The 15,026-nt window shown below is 41.8% G+C and overlaps 2 non-coding genes across 2 annotated transcripts; both read right to left on the reverse strand.

Annotated features, from left to right (window-relative positions):
* Positions 1-14,434: 14,434 nt before the first annotated feature.
* trnad-guc (transfer RNA aspartic acid (anticodon GUC)) lies at positions 14,435-14,506 on the reverse strand. The gene has a single exon. It is a non-coding gene; the product is annotated as a tRNA-Asp (tRNA).
* A 227-nt stretch (positions 14,507-14,733) lies between these two features.
* Positions 14,734-14,805, reverse strand: trnad-guc (transfer RNA aspartic acid (anticodon GUC)). Its single transcript has one exon. It is a non-coding gene; the product is annotated as a tRNA-Asp (tRNA).
* Between the last annotated feature and the right edge of the window lie 221 nt (positions 14,806-15,026).

Here is a 15,026-nt window from a genome sequence, read left to right on the forward strand (position 1 = left end):
ATTTCTACATTTTTCAACCCATTCAACTCGTTTCAACATCATTCTGCAACATTCCTTAAATATTTATTCAACTTCTTCACCTTCACACGCATTTCCTTCAGGAATTGCAAATTCTAGTTATTATTAGTGTGAAGGTGAAGACCTTCACACTATTGTTATTCCTGTCCTTTATTAGTGTGAAGGTGAAGACCTTCACACTATTGTTATTCCTGTACTTTATTATTGTGTGAAGGCGAAGGCCTTCACACATTGATATTTGTGTGAAGGCGAAGGCCTTCACACAGTTATTCTACTTTATTGTGTGAAGGCGAAGGCCTTCACACATTGATATTCTACTTTATTGTGTGAAGGCGAAGGCCTTCACACATTGTTATTCTACTTTATTATTATTATTGTGTGAAGGCGAAGGCGTTCACACATTGTTATTCTACTTTATTATTATTTTTTTTATTCTTATTATTAAACAACTTATTCCTCCCACTTTTTTGACATCTAACTACTTCCACATGCTTCAACCGATTCACTTCGTTCAAACTTTCACACGTTCCAAAAATTCATGGCAAGCTTGCCACCTTTTTTCCCCTTCATAACATTTACCGTTTTTAAGTAATTAGCAAATTTGTGCCTTTTATTTCCCCATTCATTCTTAATGGCAATGTCAACCCGAGCCAGTTTCCTGTAGTGGGTTCGATTCCCACATTGGGCGTCATTAATTATTCTACTCTTTATTCTTCCCGCTTATCATTTTCAACGCTTATCATTTGTAACTAACATTCGCATTCAACATTCATTACATTAAGCAATTTCCACCACTTTGATTACGTATTCGCATTCAACAAACACATTCATTACATTAACCAATTTCAACCACGACATAGTAAGGGACTCAATTAGCTCGTGGGAAACACAAGTGATTCCAGTACACGAGCATCATTCCCGAGTGGTATCAAAACCCGCGTCAGTTCGATTCCCACATTGGGCGTCATTATTTATTTTACTCTTTATCCTTCACGGTTATCATTTTCAACGGTTATCATTTGTAACTTTTGTCATTCGCATTCAACATTCATTACATTAAGCAATTTCCACCACTTTGATTACGCATTCGCATTCAACAAACACATTCATTACATTAACCAAATTCAGCCAGCAAGAAGGAAGGATCCTCATTAGCTCAGTCGGAAACACAATGGAAATGTCAACCCGAGCCAGTTTCCTGTAGTGGGTTCGATTCTCACATTGGGAGTCATAAATTATTTTACTCTTTATTCTTCCCCCTTATCATTTTCAACGCTTATCATTTGTACCTTTTTTGTAACATTTGTAACGTTTCATTTTTAACGTTTATCATTTGTACCTTTTTGTAACATGTATTTGTAACATTTTCCCATTTATTTCACAATTATCTATTTTCCCTTTGTATTCTTCCCGCTCATCATTTTTAACGCTTAACGTTTGTAAATTAACATCTGCCTTCGCCTTCACACGCAATTTCTTCCGAAATTGCAATTCTAGTTGTGTGAAGGCGAAGGCCTTCACACATTGATATTGTACTTTATTATTAAACAACTTATTCCTCCCACTTTTTTGACATCTAACTACTCCCACATGCTTCAACCGATTCACCTCGTTCAAACTTTCACACGTTCCAAAAATTCATGGCACGCTTGCCAGTATTTTTCGCGTTCATAACATTTACCGTTTTTAAGTAATTAGCAAATTTGTGCCTTTTATTTCCCCATTCATTCTTAATGGCAATGTCAACCCGAGCCAGTTTCCTGTAGTGGGTTCGATTCCCACATTGGGCGTCATTAATTATTTTACTCTTTATTCTTCCCGCTTATCATTTTCAACGCTTATCATTTGTAACTAACATTCGCATTCAACATTCATTACATTAAGCAATTTCCACCACTTTGATTACGTATTCGCATTCAACAAACACATTCATTACATTAACCAATTGCAACCACGGCATAGCAAGGGACTCAATTAGCTCGTGGGAAACACAAGTGATTCCAGTACACGAGCATCATTCCCGAGTGGTATCAAAACCCGCGTCAGTTCGATTCCCACATTGGGCGTCATTATTTATTTTACTCTTTATCCTTCCCGGTTATCATTTTCAACGGTTATCATTTGTAACTTTTGTCATTCGCATCCAACATTCATTACATTAAGCAATTTCCACCACTTTGATTACGCATTCGCTTTCAACAAACACATTCATTACATTAACCAAATTCAACCAGCAAGAAGGAAGGATCCTCATTAGCTCAGTCGGAAACACAATGGAAATGTCAACCCGAGCCAGTTTCCTGTAGTGGGTTCGATTCCCACATTGGGAGTCATAAATTATTTTACTCTTTATTCTTCCCCCTTATCATTTTCAACGCTTATCATTTGTACCTTTTTTGTAACATTTGTAACGTTTCATTTTTAACGCTTATCATTTGTACCTTTTTGTAACATGTATTTGTAACATTTTCCCATTTATTTCACAATTATCTATTTTCCCTTTGTATTCTTCCCGCTCATCATTTTTAACGCTTAACGTTTGTAACTTAACATCTGCCTTCGCCTTCACACGCAATTTCTTCCGAAATTGCAATTCTAGTTATTTTTATTAAACAACTTATTCCTCCCACTTTTTTGACATCTAACTATTCCCACATGCTTCAACCGATTCCCCTCGTTCAAACTTTCACACATTCCAAAAATTCATGGCAAGCTTGCCACCTTTTTTCACGTTCATAACATTTACCGTTTTTAAGTAATTAGCAAATTTCTGCCTTAAAAAATCCCCATTTATTCTTAATGGCAATGTCAACCCGAGCCAGTTTCCTGTAGTGGGTTCGATTCCCACATTGGGCGTCATTAATTATTTTACTCTTTATGCTTCCCGTTTATCATTTTCAACGCTTATCATTTGTAACTTTTGTCATTCGCATTCAACATTCATTACATTAAGCAATTTCCAACACTTTGATTACGCATTCGCATTCAACAAACACATTCATTACATTAACCAAATTCAACCACTTAAATTTAGGGACCCGATTAGCTCGTGGGAAACACAAGTGATTCCAGAACATGAGCGGCTTTCCCGTGTGGTATCGAAACCCGTGTGGGTTCTTCATGACACTAATTCATACAATTTATTTCCTTTATTATTTTTGCCGCTTATCATTTGTACCTTTTTTGTAACATGTATTTGTAACATTTCATTTTTAACGCTCATCATTTGTACCTTTTTTGTAACATTTGTAACATTTCATTTTCAACGCTTATCATTTGTACCTTTTTTGTAACATTTATTTGTAACATTTCATTTTTAACGCTTATCATTTGTACTTTTATGTTAACATTTGTAACATTTCATTTTCAACGCTTATCATTTCTAACTTTTTTGTAACATGTATTTGTAACATTTCATTTTTAACGCTTATCATTTGTACCTCTTTTGTAACATTTGTAACATTTCATTTTTAATGCTTGTCATTTGTAACTTTTTTGTAACATTTGCAACATTTCATTTTTAACGCTTACCATTTGTAACTTTTTCGTAACATGTATTTGTAACATTTTCCCATTTATTTCACAATAATTTATTTCTCTCTTTATTCTTCCCGCTTATCATTTTTAACGCCACCATTTACCGTTTGTAAGTTTTTTGTAACATGTATTTGTAACATTTCATTTTTAACGTTTATCATTTGTACCATTATTGTAACATGTATTTGTAACATTTCATTTTTAACGCTTATCATTTGTAACTTTTTTGTAACATGTATTTGTGACATTTCATTTTTAACGCTTATCATTTGTACCTTTTTTGTAACATGTATTTGTAACATTTTTCCGTTTATTTCACAATTATTTATTTCCTTTTTATTCTTCCCGCTTACCATTTTTAACGCTTATTCATTACATGAAGCAAATTCCACCACTTTTATTACACATTCGCATTCAACATAAACATTCATTACATTAAGCAAATTCCACCACTTTGATTACTCATTTGCATTCAACATAAACATTCATTACATTAAGCAAATATTCCTCCATGTTTTAAAGCAATTTGAATAGCTCAGTCGGTAGAGCATCAGACTCTCGACGTCTGTGTGGCGTGTTTGATCCCCACGTTCGGCAACAGTTTGTTTTTCCCATTCATCTTAATATCATTTATTTACCTTTTTATTATTCACACTTTTTCCCATTTATCTTAATATAATTTATTTGCCTTTTCATTTTTCACACTTATAATCTTTCCCATTTTAACGTGAAAAATAAAGACTGCGTGATAAAGCATTAATTTCCAATGGTACACGAATGCATCATCTGATAGCTCAGTGCCATCGATTACCCGCGCCTGTTTAGATTGCCTGCGGCTGACCGGACCTAAGTATATGTGGTGTCTTGGTGCGATATTAAGATAGACCCGCGACCATTTCCCCACCCGCCGCGATGGCATTTTTAAGTTTTGTGGCGGTGGAATAAAGCATTCATTTCCAACGGTACGCGAATGCATCATTTGTTATTTGCTCAGTGCCGTTGATTTGCACACCTGTTCAGATTGCCTGCGGCTGACCAGACGTAAGTAAATGTGGTGTCTTGGTGCAATATTAACAATTGTAAATATTCAATTTACACGGCGCTAACCCTAAAGTTATTATTGAAATGTACAAATAGATGAGCAGTTTCGCATTGCTGTTTTTGCGGTGTGATGTAGACTTTTTGTCACGTTTACACACTTGAGCTGGCAAACTTTGTTTGTGTGGATTAAGTTTTAGGTTTTGTGTATTTTCTCTCAAGATAGGACGCGGTGCTAGGAGCATTAGAGGACCACATTGAAACAAAAAAAACAACACAAAGCTATGTTTTGACTTTTACAAGCATGTGGGTTTAGAAAGTAATATGACGTTACATGTAAGCTAATGTTAGGTCAGGTGTGCCCAATACGTCGATCGCGATAGACCGGTCGATCCCCGAGCCACTATTGGTCGATCGCGTGATATCATTTTTTTTTTTTTCTCTCTTCGGACTTGAGGCGTGTACAAACAACAGCGCTAACAACACAACACAAACACGCTAGCTCGTGAGTTCCCTCAATTGTCAGAACCCTGTTTTTTTCCTCTTTCTTTTCTTGTTCCATATTTTATAATCAAAACTAATTTGGGTCACTATGAAAAGGTTCGTTATTATATTATATTATATTATAAGACATTTTTCAATAAATATCGATGTTGGCCCGCGACCTCGTCCAAGTTGCAAATTCTGGACCGCTGTGTGTTTGAGTTTGACACCCCTGCCCTAAGTTAAGTACAAAGTATCCATCGCAGTTGAATCCGTGCCTCTTATCCCAAGTGACAAGTGTCTTATGTTGCGGAAAATAGTGTAACTATATTGCATTTTCACCCGGAACAATGTTTTTCATTACCAAATGCAAACACATGTCATACAACGTGTTTCCCAACATCGATTTCTCAATGCACCCATATACGTGGCTCTGAATCATTTCCCCTTCCAAGAAATTCTGTACAACAAGCTTTTGTGGATAACGCCATTCCAAAATTCTGCACCACAAAGTCTGCATAAGATCGAGGCTTAGCTGTATTTGTTCTCTTTCTCTGCACAGGTCTGTGAACTGCGGCTGATCTGTGCCTGATCCTGCTGACCTGTGGCTGATCCAGCTGATCCTGCTGACCTGTGGCTGATACCCCAATACCCTGTCTTGTCTCTGTTCTACCTATTGTCTCTGCCTTCCTTCTGTCTAAGCCCCATAATTCGCTGAACCCATTTCAGATCGACATGCCGAAAAAGGGCAGGAGATCACAGTCCGTGAAGTTGTCCTGGGAGCGACGTGCTAAAACACGTAGCTCCCAAGCACCTCTTCCACCTTCTGCTGATATCTCTGCCCGGCATGAGCGTGCTGTTGAAGCAACTGACAGACTTACAAATGATTTGCAAATGAACAATTATGATACAAACGACAAGCAAATGATAACAAACGATATACTACACTCTGAGAAGAAGATCGCTGCTGATGTTTCCATTGATGTAACGGTACCAGTGCAACAGGATTTGGTAATGTACGTGATGGCAACTCACAGCCAAGACCATCCGAGATACGGCCAATCCAGAAACAGTCAATGTGTGGCTAATTCTGTAACGTTTTTGGCTTTCCTGCAGGATATAAATAACTTGACTACGTCTGACCTGGATGCTGTTCTCAGTGTGGGTAATGAACTGTATACATGTACTGTGGCTGCATTGAAAGCCCGAGGATGCTTTCTAAACAGTTTTTTGACGGTTGATGAACTTCCAGAGATTGTAAGCAGTTCCACAAAACAGCATGTGTTAATTAGGAGTATGTCAATGTGTGGGTTTTTCACCTCTTTCCATGGAGATGCGCTCTTTCTGAACCTTTGTGACAGACTTGAGTGCTTGACATCTGAGGTCTGTTGTGCTCTTCTGATTATGCAGACGACGTGCATTGCTGTTTTCCGTGACCGCCAAGGCAAGTACGGATATTTTGATCCCCACTCTAGAGGACGAGATGGCCTCCCTGCTCCCAATGGCACAGCTGTCATGATGCTTTTCGTGCGTCTGAATGACCTTAGAAATAAATTGACAGAGCTCTACACGCATTTGGAATGTACCTGTAATTCTCAGTATGAGCTTGTACCGGTTCAGTTTGAACCTATTGATGTTCCTACAAATGACATTGAGATGGTGCCATGTACTTCATTGCAATCTGTGCTGGGAGATGTTGACGACGACGGTGTAAGCAAAGCTGTTTCCGAGATTTCATATTTGGAGATGAGTGATTCTACAACACCTGCTGGCGAACAACGTCACTGCGACGAGTTGATCGATGAGGATGGCGAAGTGGTTTCTTGGACTACAGGTAAAGAGCTCCAACGCTTGTCAAAAATTCCGAAATCAAGTAGGAGAAAATTTCTAAGACGAATGAAGAAACAGGAAAGTTTGAATGCTAAATCTGAACAAAGACTTACAAAACAGGAACTAAAGAGAATAAATAAAAATCTGAGAAATAAGGAAAGGTACAGTCAAAATTTAGAGACAAGACAGAGGAAGAGGTGTTATGTTACAATGCGTTATCAGCAAGACGTACATTTTCGCGCGAAACAAAGGTCGTATTATACACAGCGTTGTCATTCCCGCTTCTTACTTCGTTATAAGACAGATAATTGTTTTCGAATGGGACGATGCACCTACAGAACGCAACGCTACCGTGACGACCCTGAGTTTAATGCAAGGCAACGTTCCTACGTAATGCAACGTTACCATGACGACCCTGAGTTTAATGCAAGGCAACGTTCCTACGTAAAGCAACGTTACCGTGACGACAATGAGTTCAATGCAAGAAAGCGTACCTACATAACGCAACGTTACCGTGACGACCCTGAGTTCAATGCAAGACAGCGTACCTACGTAATGCAACGTTACCGTGACGACCCTGAGTTCAATGCAAGACGGCGTACCTACGTAACGCAACGTTACCGTGACGACCCTGAGTTTAATGCAAGGCGACGTTCCTACGTAACGCAACGCTACCGTGACGACCCTGAGTTTAATGCAAGACAACGTACCTACATTACAGAACGTTACCGTGATGACCCTGAATTTAAAACAAGACAGCGCATGTATATTACACAGCGTTATCGTGACGATTTTAGATTTAATTCTAGACAGCGCTTTTACTTTAAACACCGTTATTCTAGCAATCCTGAATTCAGAGCTAAACATCAGGAAATCATGAGGTCCATTATGAGAACAAAATCTGATTCGTTGCGTAATAAAACAATGACCAGAGCAAGTACGGTTTTACAAAAATACAAACTCATAAATCGGCTATGTAGAGAGCGAAATGAATGTGCGTTAATGAAAGCCGTGGACCTGTTCAAAGACCAAATTAAGAATGGACCCACGTTTGTTTGCACAGTTTGCCACAGAGCCTTATTTCCCAACCAGGTGCAGTCTTGTCGGCGTCTCCTTTATAAGCAGAACCGAAATGTTGTTGCACGTTGTCTCACGGGACAATTTGTTCATATTTGTAATGATGAATGTCATTCGTCGTGTAGAGTACCGGCTGAAAGAAAACTAGAGTGGATATGTCACACCTGCCACACACATCTCAAAGATGGTAAAATGCCAGCAATCGCTGTTGCAAACAATCTCACGCTAGCTGATATTCCAACAGAACTGCGTGGATTGAACATATTAGAGAGACACCTCATTTCCAAATGCATAGCGTTTGCCAAAATTGTACCGCTTCCCAAAGGTCAACAACGAGCCATTCGCGGAAATGTTGTGTGCGTGCCGTCGGAGGTACAGGAGACAGTCAATGCCTTGCCGAGGATAAGAAGTAAGTCGCAGATGTTGAGAGTGAAACTGAAAAGACGACTTTGCTACAAAGGCCATCAGTTTTTTCAAACTGTCACTTGGTCCAAGCTAATGAGCGCTCTGATAAAACTGAAGCAAATTCATCCGCAATACAGAAGCATAACTATCCGCGACGATCCGGACCTTTGCGACCCAACCCTCACTGATGACGAGAGCAGCTCAGATGAAGCGGAAATTTGCGACATCGAGTACAATGAGGAAGCCCTGGAGGAGATATACAGATTTGAGTGTGAAGCTCTCTGCGTAGAATGAACAGTGAGTTACAAAATGTCAACAGGGGTAACAATCAGCAACAAGGAAATCTAGAAGATGGTGATCAACCTAACGGTGGAGTTATACTTGAATCGTGTCTCCAACCAAGTGACGTGTCAGAGGAAATTATGAGTTTTACTGAGGGCATTTACTCTGTTGCTCCTGCAGAAAGAAATAACCCAGTAAGCTTTTTCAAGACTCCCAAACTCGAGGCCATGGCTTTTCCAGTGCAGTTCCCGACCGGGCAAAACACGCTCGATGAAGAGAGACCGATAAAACTCACACCGAGCAAGTATTTCAAAACCTGACTGTGTTGTGTGGATGAACGTTTTGCGAGGGATCCGACCTACTTGTTCTTTGCTCAGTTTGTGACCGAAATCTACCAGGCGACGTTGAGCATGTCAATACAGCTACGCAAAGGTAAACCGTTTACCCGAGATGGTCGAAGAATTACCAACGCTATGCTTCAGGACAAACGTCAAGTTGAAAAACTGGTGCGCAGCAAAGACGCCGTCCGCTTCATGACGCCACTGAGAGGCACACCAGCCTATTGGGAGAGAACCACCAAAGATCTTTTTGCAATGATCCGACAGCTGGGTACACCCACGTTCTTTTGCACATTTTCTGCTGCTGAAATGCGTTGGGAAGAGGTCATCACTGCCATCAAAGCGCAACAAGGTGAAGTAGTGAATTTTGCTGGATTGGACTGGGCTACCAAGTGCGAAATTCTACGCGGCAATCCGGTGACGACAATGCGCATGTTTGACAAACGTGTGGAAGCTCTGTTCAGAGATTTGATCCTCTCTCCGGCGCAACCGATTGGTGAAGTGGTTGACTACTTTTACCGATTAGAGTTTCAGCACAGAGGAAGTCCTCACATTCATTGCCTCATATGGGTTAAAGGTGCCCCTGTATTTGAGGAATTCTCAGACAAAGCCATCTGTGATTTTGTATCCCGCTACATCTCCGCTGAGCTGCCGCAAAAGGAACCCGAATTGTACAAAAAGGTCACAGAGGTTCAGATGCACAGCAAAAGTCACTCCAAATCGTGCGTCAAACACCATGGTGCAAATTGCCGCTTTGGATTCCCCAAACAACCGTGCGATGAAAGAATGATCGTCAAACCTGCGCCCGTCGACGACGACAATCGAGATCAACGCAATGACAATCGGTTGGCGTCAAATGCCAAGCTTGTTCCCGTGCTAAGTCTGCTGAATGAGCCTGAAACGTCATCCCTGACTTTGCCTCAGCTACTGGCTAAATGAGAGCTCACCGGTGACGACTTTGTGAACTGTTTGCACCTGACGGCCTCGTCGAGTTCTGTCGTGCTTAAGCGAGAACCCAAAGACTGCTGGGTCAACTACTACAACCGCCATTTGCTTCTTGCCTGGGATGGAAACCTGGACATCCAATACATCCTGAATGCCTACTCTTGCATCGCATACATCTGCAGCTACATCAGCAAGGCTGAACACGGTCTGAGCCAATACCTGAAATCGGTCATTGAAAACTCCCGCTGCGCAAATGTCAACGAGAGCGATGAAATGAAGCAAATTATGCAAGCGTACTCCAAGAAAAGAGAAGTGAGTGCTCAGGAATGTGTCGCACGCGCGTGCGGCTTGCATATGAAACAGTCCTCCCGCATGGTGGTATTTGTACAAGCGAGTGACAATGCGCTGAAAATGAGTTATCCTCTCTCGCTCCTTGAGGGCAAAACGCAGGAATCTCATGAAGTGTGGATGACTGGCCTGCCGGAAAAATACAAATCCAGACCTCAAACAGAGGAATTTGAAGTCATGTGCTTGGCTGATTTTGCATCAATGTGCAGAATTGTTTATGGCAAACAAGCCAAAGGTAAGAATGTTTTGCCTCTGCTGAACGACATGGGCTTTGTCCAGAAAAGAACAGAAAAACATGCGGTCATCAAGTACTGCAAATACTCTGAACAAAAGAATCCGGAGGAATATTACTGCTCCTTGCTCAAGCTGTACCTGCCTCATCGTGCTGATTGCCAATTAAAATCTGAACGCTGTCCTTCCTATCAGTCGTTTCATGATCACGCCTGTGTACAGTTACCATATACCGACTCTGTGGAGCGCGTGTGCCAAATTGTCAGAAGGAACAGAGAAAGGTATGAGAAATACAGACGAGACATTGACAACGCCATCCAAGAGGTGCAGGAGAGTGGGCTCGTCATAAACGAATGGTGCCACCTAGCTCCCGAGAGTGAGTTGCAAAGACTCGAATGCGTTGAGGAAATGAACGCGAGAGATGAACCAAACGACAACGTGGAGGAAAATGTCCCGGACTATAACGTCAGGTCCAAAACAACGCAAATGTCCATCATGACAGAGCCTGCTGCCATCGATCCCGCAGTGTTACGCGACATGTATCGTAACCTGAACCAAAAGCAAGCGTCCGTCTTCTACAAGGTCAGAGATTGGTGCATAAAACGTGTGTGTAGCTCAAAGCCCATTGAGCAGTTCTTCTACCACATCAACGGTGGCGCCGGGACCGGCAAATCGCATCTGATCAAGTGTATCCACGCAGAGGGTACCAAAATACTGCAGAGACTACCACGACTGGCTGAGGAGGCCGACATTTCCAAGCAAACGGTTGTTCTCGCAGCTTTCACTGGCACGGCGGCATTCAACATTTCCGGGGCAACGTTGCATTGTCTACTCAAACTGCCGAGAAGTCTCAAACCCCCGTACCACGGCCTGGGCAATAAACTGGACGAAGTCAGAGCCAATTGGTATCTTGATCACAACCATAGCCTCCAAAGGAGAGCTTCAAACATGGCCGGAACTTTTGCCACAGCTTTGCAATTTGCTGAATTCGGAGGACTATAACACTTGTGAGGGTTCCTTTGGAGCATTGCAAAAGATCTGTGAAGACTCTTCTGAGTTGTTGGACAGCGATGCACTGAACAGACCACTCAACATTATGATTCCCAAGTTTCTGCAGTTTTTCAAACACTGCAGCCCCAAGATCAGGTCCCACGCTATAGCATGCGTTAACCAGTTCATGATTGGTCGAGCTCAGGCTCTCATGGATAATATAGACACATTTATTGAGAGTTTCTTTGCACTGGCAGGTGACGAGGACAGCGAAGTACGGAAAAACGTGTGCAGGGCTCTGGTCATGCTGCTGGAAGTCCGCATTGAGCGCCTCATCCCACACATGCACAGCATCATCCAGACTGCAGATTATTGACGTGTCCTGTCCATCGCCGAAATGCTCATCATCGATGAGATTTCCATGGTTCCATTTTTCAAAGTCTGCGCGCTAGGCTTTTGCACGAGGAAAATTGGCCGTCCATGTGTGCACAATGGGACAAAATGGCCACCGCCATACCCATGTGCTTGCAATTGAAGACATTGCTGGTTTAAAGTCAAAGTGGATACACAAACAAAGAAAGGAAGATTAGTAAAATTAGTAGTTTAATTCACCTGCATGTTAAATATCTATTTAGAACTACTAAAAATACAAAATTTAGTTTTCTTGCATTAAACATTGCAGGATAACGCAATGGTATGTCTGATTGTTCCAAATTAGAAACAGCCAACCAGACTCGTGTCTTTGCGCGGGGCTTGGTTGGTGCCCTTGAGCGTCGTGCACCTAAAACAAGTAAGTAACCTGTCCCTTTACTGTTATTGCGCTTCACGCATGCATACTGAAGTAATATTTGGTTTTAAACTATTGCAGGACGAAGCGGTCGTGAGAGTGGCCGTGTGGAGGGAGGCCACCTTGACCCCGATCAAGGTCGGGGCCTCCTACACGTTCACTCACCTTAGTGTTGTGACAAACGACTTCGGCCTGTCCCTAAATACGACACACCGGTCTTCCACGGTCTTCCGCGTGACAGGCGGAGCTATTGTCCACTATACTAACGAGGAAAGCACCAATCAGTTAGTGGCAAGCAGGCAGTTGGAGTCACACACACGCGTGTACCAAGACTCGAAAAAACTCGGTGATTTGAAAGAAACAAGTAAATTCGTCTTAATATTATTGAGGTTTTTATCTCGTACGAACTAATCGCAACCTTGTCCGTCACCAAGTGTTTTCTCGTCCTCTTCAATCTCATCTTCTTTGTAAGTAACCGCCGATTCACAATTGTGCATTTGGTCCTTTTTCACTTTTTTATTTCTAGGAATTAAACAGTTTTCGCTTACTACGTTGCTACTGTCAAGTATTTAGGATTATGTTTTGCAAGTATTCACCCCCTTTCCCCCCCATGTGGAGCACCAAATGTCCCACTTGGTTTGCCTGGTGGCACAGCAGAGCCCAGCAGATGGTGTATTAAGGTTTATTGCCATCTTGTTTTGACGGGGCACAACATGAAGTCAGGGCCAGATGAAACTGAACTCTTAAAAATGAGGAAGTCTGGACCTTCCCAATGAGTTTGTATTCCTGAAATAAAGCTTTTGATATGCGTCTTAGGAAGTGTGTGTTGCCGTCTGTCCATGTGTACACACATTAGTGGACGCCAGGAACTGGTGGGCTAATGATGACGGCCCGGGGCTCAATAGTCCAACTTAATGAACACCTCTCAACCAGGGCTCTAATTATTGCTCGAGTGCTGGGGAGGGGTTCCATAACCCCTCATCTACCACCCCAAAAAAAGCAAAAACACTGTGCCCCTCAACTGCCTAGCAAGAACCATCATCAATCATCACATCAAAGGTTTGCTCTTAGCCTCATGACCTCATTAGAGGTGTACCAGAGTTTTTTGGGCAGGCTAAATATTCTACTCAAGAGATCGTGATGAAACAACTAGAACATAATACCTATTTTTTTTGTCATTAGTCTGTAATGCAGTGCCTCAATTAACAAAAGACAAGGACTGCAGAATAAAGGTTACTGTATCAACTATATGTATGTAGTACTTTTGTTATGTTGTATTTATCCAGTTTTGTAGCACAGAAGTTCACAGCAGTTTGCTTTCACACAATTCTGACATCCCAGTGAATGCACAGAAACATATGGAAGTAGCACAAATAAGGCTTACCAAGTGATAATTGGATTCATTTGAGATGTAACAGGCCTCATAACCAAAACTTGCACCCCAACAAGAGTTATTTCATTTTCCCTTAAGTGTGTGGTGGCCTGACTCTTTTCTATTGTATTTACTTTCTTAGGTCTTTGGAGCGTTGATCATGGGCTTTGGACTATGGGTTCTCTTTGATACCCAGAGTTTCATTGCTGTTCTACGTAAGTGTCTAAACGCACACACATGCACACACATGCTTGCCCACCAACTGCCACGTCCTGGGGTGATAATGCTCCGTAAACATTCAGCACATTTGACCCCAGTCAGTTCTGCTGACTGGAGACTGCCTGCTCTTTGGAATAAATGTGGATTACCTCTCAGGAGGCTGATCGCAGAAGAACAACGTAAGAATGTTCACACCAGACCCCAAAAGCTGAAACAATATGACTTATTCAGCCCCCCCAAAACCGCAGGCGGCTGAGTGAACATGCTCTTACCATTTCAAGACTTCTCAAGTTGTCTAGTCTTATCATGGAGAAGAACACTTTTTGTTTTTGTGCGACGTTGTACCTTGAACCCGGCAGCTCTCAATGTAATCTCACACCTCTACAGATGTTGTTACGGTTCTAGTTCTACCCAAGAATCCAGAGCTTCCACATAGTTGCAAACTATGGAACATTATCAGATAACATAGCACAATGATAACATTGTTCAAAAAGTGGATCTTTTTTAAGAAAATATGGGGATAAGATATAAGCGCTCCCCGTCGGGGAATCGAACCCCGGTCTTCCGCGTGACAGGCGGAGATACTGTCCACTATACTAACGAGGAAGGTACCAATTACTATAAAATATTACACGTATGAAACACTGGTTAGTGGATTTTTAAGAGGGTGGGGATAAAAAATAGGACACTCCCCGTCGGGGAATCGAACCCCGGTCTACCGCGTGACAGGCGGAGATACTGTCCACTATACTAACAAGTGGCAAAAATATTACACCTGTGAAACACTGGTTAGTGGATCTTTTTTAAGAAAAGATGGGGATATGATATAAGCGCTCCCCGTCGGGGAATCGAACCCCGGTCTTCCGCGTGACAGGCGGAGATACTGTCCACTATACTAACGAGGAAGGTACCAATTACTTACTGGCAAAAATATTACACGTATGAAACACTGGTTAGTGGATTTTTAAGAAAGGGTGGGGATAAAAAACAGGACTCTCCCCGTCAGTGAATCGAACCCCGGTCTACCGCCTGACAGGCGGCGATACTGTCCACTATACTAACGAGGAAGGTAACAATGAATTAGTGGCAAAAATATTACACCTCTGAAACACTGGTTAGTGGATTT

This window comes from Syngnathus typhle, linkage group LG8 (genome assembly GCF_033458585.1).
Source record: "Syngnathus typhle isolate RoL2023-S1 ecotype Sweden linkage group LG8, RoL_Styp_1.0, whole genome shotgun sequence".
Lineage (NCBI taxonomy): Eukaryota > Metazoa > Chordata > Actinopteri > Syngnathiformes > Syngnathidae > Syngnathus > Syngnathus typhle.